At 37.5% G+C, this 14,272-nt stretch overlaps 1 long non-coding RNA gene across 1 annotated transcript; it reads left to right on the top strand.

Annotated features, from left to right (window-relative positions):
* The first annotated feature begins 4,396 nt into the window (after nucleotides 1-4,396).
* On the top strand, nucleotides 4,397-5,456 carry LOC144044363 (uncharacterized). The gene is made up of 2 exons (XR_013291257.1): nucleotides 4,397-4,729; nucleotides 4,806-5,456. It is a non-coding gene; the product is annotated as an uncharacterized LOC144044363 (long non-coding RNA).
* Nucleotides 5,457-14,272: the final 8,816 nt, after the last annotated feature.

Below are 14,272 nucleotides of genomic sequence, written 5' to 3'. Positions count from 1 at the left end.
TTGGTTGTTACCCGAAACCTGAGCAACTGTGATGTCATCTTCAGTCGACACCAAGTGGCAAAATGGCAGCCCCCTCAGATGGATAAAAACGGCAGGATTTTGCTTCATAATTCATATTCCACTAACGCAATATCAACCAGAATACCATATTTAGACCAGTGGGGCTGCATAGAACGTATTACTGTCGCAAAAAAAAAAAATGGGTTGACTTCCCCTTTAACAAATGAAGCAGAGAGAAAAATGTGAGACTCTAACCCTCTTGATCAAAGGGATACTTGACTCATTGAGCCATTTTCAACAGCAAGAAGATAAAACAAATTTATAATTAATGTGATAACTTCATTATTTTTCATGAACAATTAATACATTTAAAAAACAATTTTGCAACTTGTTGTCGACTGAAGATGACATCATCTGTAGTGAGGAAATAGGTAACGACCAATTACGGCTCAGTTTGCTGACCAAACTCAGAAAAAGGTGAGCCATGATTGGTCGTTACCTGTTTCCTCAGCATCTTTAGTCAAAAGCAAGTGGCAAAAATTTGTTTTTAAAATAATTAATTGTACATGAAAAATAATGCAGTTATCAAATTAACTCTGAACAAAATATTAACTTTTTACTGCTGAAAATGGCTCAATGAGTCAAGTATCCCTTTAATGAGTTCTGATTTTCCACAAACAGTCAATTCTCTGATCTGCTTTGTTTTTGGCCACTACCTGGATAGCCTCTCATGTAGGCCTATTGCAGTTAGCCAATGTAATCACTGGGCAGGTAACAAGACCATAGCAATTCATCAATAATTTTGTTGCCTTTGGCCCAATTCACTAATGCCTCTGGATATTTAATAGAATATGACATACTTTTGTTTAACATCCTAAAATGGTTACTTGTACATTTGAGCTCATGCAGGGTGGGACTGGGACTCATTTTCAGCCCTGGAATTTCAGAGCTCCGACCGGCCCACTTTAGTTCACATTTTAATGAGCATACACAATTTTACAGTTTATTTATCAATGTAAGATACATGAGCATTCCCTCCCTCCAACGATATTCATATTGCATTTGATCAAAAATGTAATTTACAATTGAATGCTCTTACATGCCGTCAGTGTCAGCCGATTTAAGCATTTTGACTGATCTTTCAAGGTCCACAGAAAATTTTGTGTTTAGACTATGGAAACACACATACTACCAAATGAAAGATTGGACTCTCACCTTTCATCAGAAAAAAAAGTTTGTTTCTACCTATTTTTTCAGTAATCAACAATAGAAAATGGTTAGTTTCACCTAAATGCTCTGTTTTGAAACAAAAAACGGAGAAATCGAGCTTTTTGTGAAACGATATTATTTCATGCACTCTAGTGAATTTGAGACCTTTTTTTTCCATGAATGATGCCACAAACACCTAAACAGTGCTTTACTTCTGTAAAACTCTACCACCAACAATGAAAAAGTTTTTTTTGATAGCAAAATACGTTTATTTACATTAAACAGTGTAACAATTTGACAAAACAATTTCGCAAACTATTTACAAATGTGTGCAACCGTGGTACTATTTACAATTGTGTGGATGTTTTAAATACAGTTTTTCTTTTTGTAACACTCCCCTGCGTGCAAGGAGACGCAGCAGGATTTGCACAACAGATTAGTTTCACTGCAATTGCAGACGCTACACTTTTTTGCTGGCTTTTTTTCCCGGAGAATAGCAAGTATATACCGCAGTGTGTGCTTGGCCATGTTGTCATCAAGTCTACTCTCAGGATCATGATACGGTGACGTTACGGTGGTGTTACGTCTGGCTTCCTCATGTCCTTCAGTTCCTATACCGGGTGGTAAGAGATGTTCTGATCCATCTTATCTGCTCCATTCATGGTGGCATCGTAGTCCATAACCAGTGTCTTCTCCGTGATCAGACTGTACCCACTCCTCCGATGAATATGCATTGGACTCGGGGCACTCTTCGTTGTCCGATTGAACGTCCGCCTGAGCGTGCTCGGTTGTGCTCCGCGTTTTCTGGCGTTAGCATCGCTAGCCGGTGAGGCTTTATGACGTGATCATAGCCTCCGCGGCAACGCTTCCAACTTCGGCGTCAACCTCGGAGTCACCATCATCATCATCGTCGTCATCAATGTGCTCTTTAGCATTGGTCGATGCTTTTCGTCTTTGAAAAAAATGCTCAAGCGTGAGCTGCTTTCAACCGGTCGCCATTATGGCTTCCTCAGCCATTGTCCCCTCAACACTCTAGCTCCGCCTCACGTCTTCTACTGACACCTACCCAATCTTGTCCAAAGAGAGTCATCGCTGCCATCTAGGGGCCAAAAATAGGCATTATACTAACTAGATCTGCTTGATACTTTCAGCACAGCTGGCTAAGGCTTTCCTCCACCCGTTTCCCAAAAAAAGTAAAAAAAACTTGGTGAACGTCTTTTAACGTCTTTGGCGCTCCTCCGTAGGTTTTTACTAAACATCATTTAACGTTTTTGGCAGTAAAAGAGTTAAAAGGAATAAGACATTTTTCACTCCACAACACACACTTACCAAATGAAGTTAAACCAGCAAGATTAAGGCAGCTAACGCTGTACTCTTATTTTGAAATGTATTCTCACAACTTCTGGAGCAATGGTAAGCTGCCATAGGGCAGCAACATATTGTGACTGTAAACGGTGACTGTAAACGGTACAATCAACCTGTGTTACCTGTTGTCATTCATACAACAGAAATTCATGGCTTCTTGCAAATATATCAGCTTTGTGTTCAACTATACTAGCCCAGATTTCACATCAAGTGAAATGATTGTAAATGATTGTAAATGAATGAGTCTCATGTGTGACTACATTGAGAAAAGATGCCCATACTTTTTATGCTAATTTTTATTTAGTGGCTTCCTGTAAGGGTTTTCTTTTCAAGAATAAGATGCCTTGGCTAAAGAGGTTGGTAAAAAAAAAATGTAATCATATCTTATATATTAAAGCTAATGCACACCAAATAGGATTTTTGATGTTTCATAATTCATGTCCTATAGGGGTAGAGGAGTGAGTATCAATTGTATTACCATCTACTGATATTTGCAGTTTTATTATACTCTGTTTATTTTATACAAAGGACTGATTTGGGGACTTATTGGGCTAAAGGATCTCTGGTATTAAATTATCTGCTATCTCATGTGTATAGTATTACAAAGAAGTTCATTGAATCCTTGAGCAAACGATAAAACTCAAAACAAGAAGTGCATTGGTAACTGAGCCTTCTTGTGCCTACTAGACAACGTGACAACATACTTTTATACCACTGCGCTTTCATTTGTAGCCTCGAATTGTCATATGTCATGCTTGTTATGATCGTGAGACTTCAAACTTAGCATAAAGGTATCTAAGGAGGAGGCTCTAACAGCAATGAAGTGGTAAATAAGAGTGAAACAAACACCGATATGTCAAGGTTAAGAAATGAATAGTAGTTGGAGAAATTCAAAGAACTCAAAGGAATGGATGCCAACATTTCTTTAATTTCTTACAATGATGTTCTCTTTTTCAAACTTAGTTTATATCACCTGTTGAAAATATTATTTAATCCTCAGAACAGTCAAAAGTAGTTGCCATTTAAAAACAACAAGCAAGCATGCTTCTTATAGTAGTTAACATCAAAACAATGTAGAACCATCAACACTTTATTTTCTCGACGTGGCTAAATGCATTTGACAATATAATATCTTAATTATTACACAATGAGCCTTACTAGCATGCTAAAATAACTGAGTAATGACAAAAACAAAAGCTGAACAGTTTAATGTGAAGACCGGGGGTCTATTTCACAAAGCAGGTTTAGTGAGAACTCTGGGTCAAGAAACCCTGAAATGTGGGAAACTCTGCGTTTTCCGTTTCAGAAAGGGAGGTAATTGAAACCAGAGAAAAAGAGGCAATTCTAGTCTGTTTCATAAAAATAGGTCATTTAAGCTCCCGGTCAGTTACGTAGTAATATGTTCCATGAACCAAACCTAGTCGGTTGCAGGTTTTCCTCAATGAACCTTGACGTTTTCTTTGTCCCCACCTCCTTTTACCACATTTCCTCATTCATTAAGTCCGCTGTGGCGAGTTTTTGCGTAAATACGTCTATAGTCTATAGCATCCACTTTTGTCACGACTATGGCATGTCCTTTTGACAATGACCCTATTGATGAATGTGCTGCATTATTGCGCAGGGAATTAAATATTCGTCGCGAGACTGGTATCAGACAAGCATGATAGATATGCTGACATTTCCGGACAGTTATCTTTTTGAGAGTGTTTCACATCATCTACATACACAATTTATTCCATCCTTCGCCAAATGATCGCGTTGAGCTTTTCAGTTGAGAGGGGTAGAATTTTTTTTTAACGCGGAAGCAAAGGGCGGCGCCACGCACTGCGCTTCCCAGTTACCATTGTGCCTCGACGAATCGGGGCTCTATTGATGTGGACTTTTTAGTGTAGTGGCAACGCCAGGTGAAACAAACTACCTCAAATCAGATGTCCTGGAACCAAAAACGCAGATTTTCTTATCTCAAGGCATATCAACTCGCTGTTCAAGGTTAGTCTTGGTGTTTGTTGAACATGCTTTGTAAAATGGACCCCTGCGCTATTAAACATCCAGCTGGCACACATTCATTTTCTTTGCCGAGGAGCTACAAGACCTCTGCAAAGGATACATCAGTGGACCCTCGAGTTTAGTTAGTCCATGGAACCTCCTGCAGCCAGTGAATGATCTACTCATAATATTGTTTTGTTTATCTGTCAGTTGCTTCATCCCTGTTTTTTATTGTTTCCCCTCAGCAGTGCAGCGAGTCAGGAGGAGTTTAGCAATTCAGCACATCTATTCGTATTCATCTTCCAATATTAAGCTCTGCGCCTACACCAGGAAGTTGCCGGGAAATGGATGGCCACCGGATCAAGATGGTGACTAATTGCAGTCATGAGTGGCCTTGATCATGTGAAAAACAATGATCTGGTTGCTCATTCACTGCTGTTGAAGGTTGTTTTCGTCAACTGGAATTCAAACGTTAACTGCCCCTGATAAATATATTCGTCACATTTTTCAACACGTAGGCATGAAAGACAGTTTTGAAATTTAAGCTTCGACCTAATTGTAATGACAAACTGACGTCAGTAGATGACAGCTTTTCATCGCTTTGGATTTGAGATCACTACAGCTATTAAATAGAAACAAAGTAAGGAAGTGAATCTCCGCTTGTCATAACTTTATGAAAGAGAGAATTGTTTTGTTGGAAGTTGTACAAGTTGCACCTGACAATCAAACACTGTATGTGTATGTATTAACAGAGAATGTTTGTTTGAGGACTTGTTGGAGTAAACAGTGTGTGTCGCAGTTAGACTTGTGAGAAAAGATCAATTGCATGGCAAATACCATGTAAAAAAATAAACAGCACCATTCAAGCCGTGTGATGTGTTAGTATCACTGTGTGTTTCTTAGTTGTATATCTGTAAATGAATTATAATTTTACAATCAAAAGCCTCTTCTCAGTCTTCTTTTATAGTTTAAAAGTGTACGTTTTATTGTTCAAAGTGGCACAAAATCAGAACATATTAGCATCTAAGTCCATGTTCTGCTTAATATGTTTCTTTCTGTGAAACCATTGTTTTCATGGAACCAACACATGTTCTATAACTAATTACTGAAGAACAGAAAAAAGTGAAAACACTTCTTTTTTTTTCTATTATGCGTTGCATGGTAGGTTCAGTGCAAACAAACTGCAAAGTGCTTTGAATGTACTGATAAAGTCATTTGAACATATTGGTAAAAAACGTCGGCTAAATGTTAAAAACATTTTTTTTTTAATCCCATAATGACAGGATATTTACTGTGCAATTGTACACTGCAGCCACTTCAGAGTTGGACAGGATGAAGCTCACCAACAGTGAAAATGAAGTACGTAAACACTGTCAATAGAAAATGGTGCTAATATTGAATGTCGTTTTCTGCATCATTAAATTGTTTTCGTCAAAATCAATTGGCAAACCTCCTTAAGTGCCTGTGGTGGACAATTGTATTTGCACATTGGCATTATGGTGAGATAAAAATGTTTTATTTAGTTTTTAGCATTTGGCCTACATTTTACCAATTACGTTCTAACCACTGGAGTACGATCTTGAGACTTTACAAAGACGTTAAATGACTTTATCAGTACATTTCAGCCACTTTGCAATATGATTAAAAACAAAATATATGAACAACTACTTAAACTACTATGTCAAAACTGTTTACCCGCATTGGCAGTTACATCCTGTACGTTCGAGCATTACATCAAAGTATTGTTTTCCTTGGACTAAAATTTATAAAAATATATTATACTCAGAGTTTTGCTATTTGTGGACAAGCCTTAAATTGCGGACTCAACTGTAAATATATTGTTCCAAAAAATAAAACAAACGCAAATGGAACGCGGCAACACTTTACCCGTATGAGTTCTGGGTGTGTTAAAGCAACCTGTTTTGCATATTTATTGTTCCCAGAATGCATTGTTTGGTTAATAAATTTATAAGGATATTAATCCTTGTCATATGTGTTTGTGTTATCAGTAGTGAATGTGTGTCGTATTTATCATGTTTGTTTGATTTACGTTAGTCTGTTTTCATTCTTTAAAACAAACCATAACATTAGGTTATGTGTAAAATAATGACATCCAGGGCAATTCCATGTGTAAGTTGCATTGCTCATCTGAAGATTGCTTGTGGAATTACAAATGTTTACACTGTAAAAACTTTTGGGTCAAAATTAACCTAATTATGGATATAAAAAAAAGAAGGTCTGATAGACATCATGGGTCTATTTGACCCAGCTTTGAGTGAAGAAATTGATGTTTTAGTGTAAAATAATTCATAAATATTGGTCAGATCTTTTGCTTGGATGAGAAAATTGAGTAATTTTGTATGAGATAACCCAGAAATATGGGTCAAATTGACCCATAAAGTTAAAGATAAACAGTTGAGTAAAAAAATAACCTAACTATGGGTCAAAAATGGGCCAATCCTCTATTTGACCCAACTTTGAGTCAAGAAATGGGTCTTAGTGTAGAACAATTCATAAATATTGTCACAGCACTGCCACCTGCCAGCAGCAGCATGGTACTTTCTGGGCTCCACCCTGCACTTTGAGTTGTTTTTCTGGCTGACAAAAAGACTAAATGTTTGACGCACACCCTTCTTTAAATATCTTAGACAGACTGTTGAACGTCAGCATGTGCAATGCATGTGTGATTAAACACACATTGGCAATAGAAAACAAACAATAACTCGTGTGAGGGCTCTCGCCAACTGCCGGTGTCGAGAGGCAATTGTGTGTGTAGCCGCTGAAGGCATTCAAAGTGCAATTAATATCTCTGTTCCCTTCTCACCCATGTATTTGAACAGAAAATGCACAAGTATTTTGTTAATTTTAATGACAAAAGCATTCATATAATTGGATTGAAAAAAAAAAATTCAACAACGGACTAAATAGCTAAAATGAAAAATAATTTAATGTAATTTATTATTATCAATTTTATTTTTATTATATTTTTTTCACTCTTCACATGCAGCGGGGTGAACAGAGAGGCTGGTTCTCTCCTGCCTGCACATTCTGGTTCTGTACAAGATCTTAGCTTTTCTCGCTCTTCTGCATAGAGATGTTAGATGTTGTTCCTGGTATCTGCTGAAGCCAACAAACCAGCTTGGAAGTCCCCGTCATGACTCCTGTTTTCTGATGTTTTTCCCCCCACCACAGGTTGCTTGGCTATCAACAGTTTGTCAGTCCGGATCTGGAAGCTGGTGAAACAACGCAATCAAAAAAGTGATTTAATGTTACGAAAAGGCAACAAGGTATAAAAATACTAAATAAACAAAGTTCAAAATAACAAGGGTCAAGTACAAAAAAAAACACTATAAAAACTGGGCAAGATACCTGGGATGAGACACAAACGGCAACGAGGCACAACATGAACATGATGTCAACAAAGAACCAACAAGGACTGAAAGAAAGCAGGAAACTAAGGCCCCTTCCACACGAAAGCCAGTTTCAATGTATCCTCTCAAGTTTCTTACCGTTCAGGCCATTTGTCCACATGATGGTGCGGTTTCGGAGCTTGAAACCGATCACTTTTGAAACCATGCTCCAGAGTGGAAAGATTTCAAAACGCGCCATTGCCACATCATGTATTTGTCTTTTTCATGTTGTTTTGATACATGCAAAGCCATATTTGTTTTGTAGATTGCAAAAAAAAGCCTTTTTTTTTTTTAAAGTGTCCGTCTTTTTCGCTGATTTTTCTTCTACGCTATCCCTTAACTCCCTGTGGCTGCAGTACAGCGCCACTCCGGACTTGGCGTATACATTACAGCCGTTAAACGTCCTCAGTGTCTTCTTTTGGACACACACAATTCTTGAAATGCTTCTGTGTGTATGAGATTTGTTTGGGGAACGAAGCTGGCTTTGCTTCAGTCTGGACAGGGCCTAAATACAGATACTAACAAGACAACGATAGACACCTGGACAAGACACATGTGGCTGAGGGAGCTAATTAGATGACAAAGGAACCAGGAGGACAAGAAAAGGTGCACATGATAAAAACTTGACAAGATATTGACATAGGGAGACACAAGGAAAACATATTTAAAATGCAACCAAACCAAACAAAACCCAGATCAAGACACCATGACGCTCACTAGTCCACGGCCTCCCCCTCTCTGATTTGTATACAGCCTCAGCCTCATGGTGGAACCCTCCGTGCATTGCAAGGATCTTTTTTGTTTTGTTATCAGTGGTTTACATCTCTTCCAGAAGCCGGTTATTATTATGCAAGCTGAGTATCTGATTACTGGCAGTGTGGCCTGAATCTTATTCTTGCCATTCAGCTCACTGTTTGGGATCTAGCTTACTCTCTCTCTCTAGAGAGAGAGAGAGAGAGAGAGAGAGAGAGAGAGAGTCAGGGAGGGCTGGAGGTAGAGAGAGAGAGAGAGACATTGTATTTCATGTTCTCCCTGTAATTGAAAACATGAAAACACACACACACACACACACACACACACAGTAAGCCTGGTATAGTCGCTACCATGACAACTGGGCCCCAGTTTGTAATAAATAAAGTTTTACAGCACAGAGAGGCGCCTTCAATTCCCCCTGCTTCCATTTTTGCGCGTGTGTGTGTGTGTGTGTGTGTGTGTGTGTGTGTGTGTGTGTGTGTGTGTGTGTGTGTGTGTGTGTGTGTGTGTGTGTGCGTGCGTGCGTGCGTGCGTGCGTGCGTGCATTCCATATTTTAGTCCAAAGCAGGGTTGGCCAACATCTGGTCCTCAAGTCCCAAGAGAGTAAGCTATGCTGCTCCTTTTCCCCATAAACAATATCATAAATGTTTTGGATTTTGTTTTTTGGTCACAGATTATAGAATTCTATCGTGCTGTTTTTGTGGATATTTAGATTTATTTATAGTTTACACATCAAGTTATCCAGTGTTCATTTAAAATAGAAAATAATGTTAACAAATATGTCACGTAATATATTTTATGATTCCATTTGGAATTATTGCTGACAGACAGTTACACTGAAACATTGATTTAATTTTGTGTAAGGTTATTATTCTATGTGTCATTCAGAAAAATAGCACTTTTGATTTTTAGATCAAACTGAAACTTGTATTAGAAATTTGTGAAACAATTATTACATGTTATTACATAAGATATAATACTTTTTTTCTTCATCATTCCTACAGACCACAACATCCTCAATGTTATTGACTTTCTGACTGCAGGCAGACTAGCATTGCAATTTTGTAGCCAATAATACCTTATGACAAAGCAAGCCCGAACAATGTGGTACCAAAGGCAAGATTTGATATTGTGTCCCCTCCATTGGGGATTTACTTTAATGCATAAGTTCCAATCAGTGGTGTCGAACCATAACCTCCTATGGTAGGTCAAAATTTTGATACATACATACATATTGTGTGTGTGCGTGCGTGCGTGCGCTGATGTTTTCCGTAAAGGTTTATCCTTGTGTTTGATGTAGTCGGCATGTGACATGGGTAATTGGAGACCGCCTTGCACCCCCCAGATCATGCATTCGTGTGTTATTCCCCACCCGTCCCCCCCAATAGTTGTGCCTCATTGTCAGTGGGGTGCTATTAAAATCATGATATGATGATAAATAGGTTTATATACTGTAACGTTTTTTTGTTAAATATTCTTTAATTTTGCATGAATAATTTCTTTAAATTTCGAGGAATTACCATTTCAATTCTGCTTCCTGTTTGCCACCTGAATTTAATTGGAATTTAAAGGTCATTCTCAACTCAATTCTGAATATTGTACAGCCCTACATTCGCATCACACAACCTGTGCCACCAGTACGACTTGCTTTTTGGGAATCTAAAATCGTGGCTACTTTTTGTCACCAAATTTTCAGTTGTGGCAGGAAGTGTAGCGGCTTGGTCTACTGAAACGTCCAGTGAGGTGTAGCGCCATCAACCGAATTCACAAACAAGCTAAACTGGATATATAGTTTTTTCTTTTTTTCTTTTTTTAAAAGAATGACTTTGTGTGCATTTTTTTAAATAAAAAAAAATACAAAATGGTATCACAGATAAGCAATTTATAAATACATTGCACCAGTGGTTCTCAATGTCTTAAAGCATTTTTATTGTTTGGCTTTCTACTCAGCATGAGAGTAGGCATTGTGTAGGCAAAAGTGTTTTTGTGTACTACAGTATTTAATGTCTTTGTTATTACAGTAATATATTGTTTTAACTGTCTTCATATGTCTGATTTTTATTTTGTGTACAGCACTTTGTATATGGAGCGATAGTTGCCTATAAATTGCTCTGTAAATAAAGTTGAGTTGAGTACTTTTACTCTGTATTTTTCAATACCAGATTTTCTGTTAAAGAACAGTGTGTAGAATTTAGCGCCATCCATGTGGTAAACTAGTAGAATGCATGTTCCAATCGAGCACATGCATTTTGAAGCACATGCACTACAGTTCCTCAGAAAAGACCACACTTCACAAACCATCAATCAAATACTACATTTACGAAGTTCTCCTTCGGTTGTTTGTAGCAGAAAGACGGCAGCGAAAGATATCAGCCTCCTGTAAGGATCAGCGCGACCTATCTATTATATAATTAACAAATTTGCAACAAAAAAAAGTAAGTTAATGTGACAAAACTTTTTTTTTTGCATATTTGAAATTAATATTATTTTTTGTTTTGTAATGAATGAACATTGAAAAAAGAAAAATTCTACACACTGTTCCTTTAAGTGATATCACATAAAAGGTTCCTAAAAAGGCCACTTTTTCAGCATTGACGATGGCATGTTAACATCTCATTTACTTTGATTAGGGCTGCTACTGTGTTCGCCCTTACATGGTATATACAATAAACAATGATCAATATTGAAGCAATAATTTATCATGATAATGTTTATAGAATTATTGTTATGATGTGCATTTGAGCAATATGCAAAATTGTGTTAACCTATTACACAATATAGTGCAATAACTGTAACTGAGGTAATGTTCATGACAATATTTCTAAAAATTAGAAATATCTGTCAAATTGTAATGGAAGTAAATGTATATATCAATATATATACATATATATCATTATTTTGTTTTTGTTTTTTAAAACGCTTTGCAAGTTTATGTTGCCCCATTTTCAGGGTTGGGGAGAGCAAAGTACAGTAGTATTCATTTTAAGTTGCTGTAAAGTTAAGGAACCACTTCTGCTGGATGGAGTTTAACAGCTCCAGTGTCAATTCAATGGCAGCAGAGGGCGCCAGAAGTAAATTTATAACAGATTTATAAAACTACAAAAACTAAAAGAAAACCACTGCTATGCATTGCCAAATGTTTTCCAGAGGGTGGCACTATGACACCACATAAAGCAAAAAGCAAGCTTATGAGACGAGTGAATTGCTCTTTACTCGTTTTAATCAAATTTTAACACGTGTAATTTATGAATGTACACCAGATGTAAGATTCCTGGCAGTTTTTAATGAAATGCTGTGATGTCTTCAGGATGCACCGAGCCGAGCTCGAGCCTCGGATCTTTTACAATTGTGTATTTCACCGGGTCTTTTATTGCAAAGACAGACGATTAAAGTCAACGGAACACACGCTAGCTGCCTATCAGACGGCCTTGGTTCCATAAAAGCAGCTGTCCATGAAAAACGATAAGTCATATCTTCACTAACTGAGATGAAGAAAAGAAGCCCAAACCTCCGATTGATCAATGTTTTCATCTGAGGTCTATAAAATCTGGTACCTAACCTACCATACCACAAGCCATTCACTCGACCTTGACACTGAACCAAACAATGATGAGCTTCCTACGCTCTGTATCTCATAGGCTATATGTCAGTGTGCAAGAATGGGAGTGGGGAATAACAAAGAAAAAATGCAGTACTTTGTTACTACTGTAAATAGATTTTTTCCCCTCCAAGTTAGAATACAGATACTGTCAAAATAGGCTTGTTAATATATTAAACCTCGGAGGACCACAAAAAAAAAACAGGTGTCGATAAAGTCAACACAATACTGCTCCCTCAGGGAATGGGTCAAATGCGGAGAATGAATTTCGCCCCACTTAGGTGGGTGTGACAATCAGTGTTACTTTATCTTTAACTTTAGCTTTAATTGAAATGTGAACTGGAAAAATATTATGGATGAACAATTAACAGATTTGGAGAAGCAGGCTAATCTTCATTCATGGCCTTCTTTAAGAGAATTTGTTAATGTTGATGTTGGCTAAAGCAAGTTTGGTGCATCAAGAGAGTCTTGGCTTATAGCAGCAGAAGTAAGAAATGAGCCAGGACAAGCCTGCATGAAAACAAGCTTCAACCATTAAAGGAAGCTTTATGTTTACTGACTCTTGAATAGAGAGAGGATGTCTGTCTGTCTGCAATGTGTCAGGGAAATGGTTTCGCAGGGGCAAAGCTTTACCGGTTTTAAATCTTGGGGAACCAAGTTAATGTAAATTTGTGGGGGGTGATGTGTTCTACTATATTGATCCTGTACCACAAGCGCTTAAAATAAGATGGCGCTTGGCCATGTATTGCTTTATACTGTATGTAAGGGAGAAGAATTTAAATAAAACTCTACATTTTATAGGAATCTATTTACTGGAGAAATATGATTGCTTCTCCTGGTTCTGGTTAGAATTTATGTATAGAGGTGTTTTGGACCAGCAGGTCGGTCTTTAAAGAGTTACCTGGGAAATTTATTAGCAAAGAGCTGCAATAATCCAGAATTCAAGCTCACAAAAGCAGGAACTAATTTTTCTACATCAGAAGCGGCAGGAAACTCTGACTATTTTCTGTTTCACAAGTGATGAGATGCTGTACTTGACACTTGTTTTGTGTAGGAATTAAATGATGGGTCTTTGTATTACAGGACTGCTGGGTGTTATTGCAAAGCCATCTAATGCAGTTATATTATTAGAGACTTGCCTCTGAGGAAATGGGGTCAAGGACTATAATTTCAGTTTTATATGGCTTTAGCAATAATTACCAGTCATTCAATACTTGTTGTCTTTGAGACAGGCTTGGACTGGGGATGATTGGTTTCATTCAGTTTCATTGATAAATAAAGTTGTGTCTCATTTGCATGGCAGTGGAGGTTAAGAAAGTGTTTTCTAATAATAACTAATGGCAGGTTAACGCACACACACACACTCGCACGCACACGCACACACACACACACACACACACACACAGACACAGACACAGACACATACACATTTTAATATTTTAGACAGTAGTGTATTGTGTCTTTTTTAAAATATGTCCAAAAAGCTTGCTTAGTCAGTTGTTTTGTTTTTTCATTTGAAATCTTGGGCTTGTGTGCAGGGGCGTCGAATTGGGGAGCAGGCGGTTTGATTTAGAAACTTGTACCAGGTGTTCCAAAGGTTTGAATGATTTAATTAATTTATTTACAGTACAGGCCAAAAGTTTGGACACACCTTTTCATTCAATACTATGCGTTATATTCATGACTATGTACATTGTAGATTCTCACTGAAGGCATCAAAACTATGACGACAACTATCGAAGACATTTGGAGTTATATACTTAACAAAAAAAGGTGAAAATAATAAAATACATGCATAAATAAATAGCCACCCTTTTCTCTAAATACTTTTTTTGCACATTCTTGGCATTCTCTCGATGAGCTTCAAAAGGTAGTCACCTGAAAGAGTTTACCAACAGTCTCAAAGGAGTTCCCAGAGGTAACAATGCCATGAGTATGCAAAAAAGTAACC

This window comes from Vanacampus margaritifer, chromosome 2 (assembly GCF_051991255.1).
Source record: "Vanacampus margaritifer isolate UIUO_Vmar chromosome 2, RoL_Vmar_1.0, whole genome shotgun sequence".
NCBI classification, from domain to species: domain Eukaryota; kingdom Metazoa; phylum Chordata; class Actinopteri; order Syngnathiformes; family Syngnathidae; genus Vanacampus; species Vanacampus margaritifer.
Note: the sequence above shows the minus strand (reverse complement) of the source record. Positions and strands in the feature narration are given on the sequence as shown.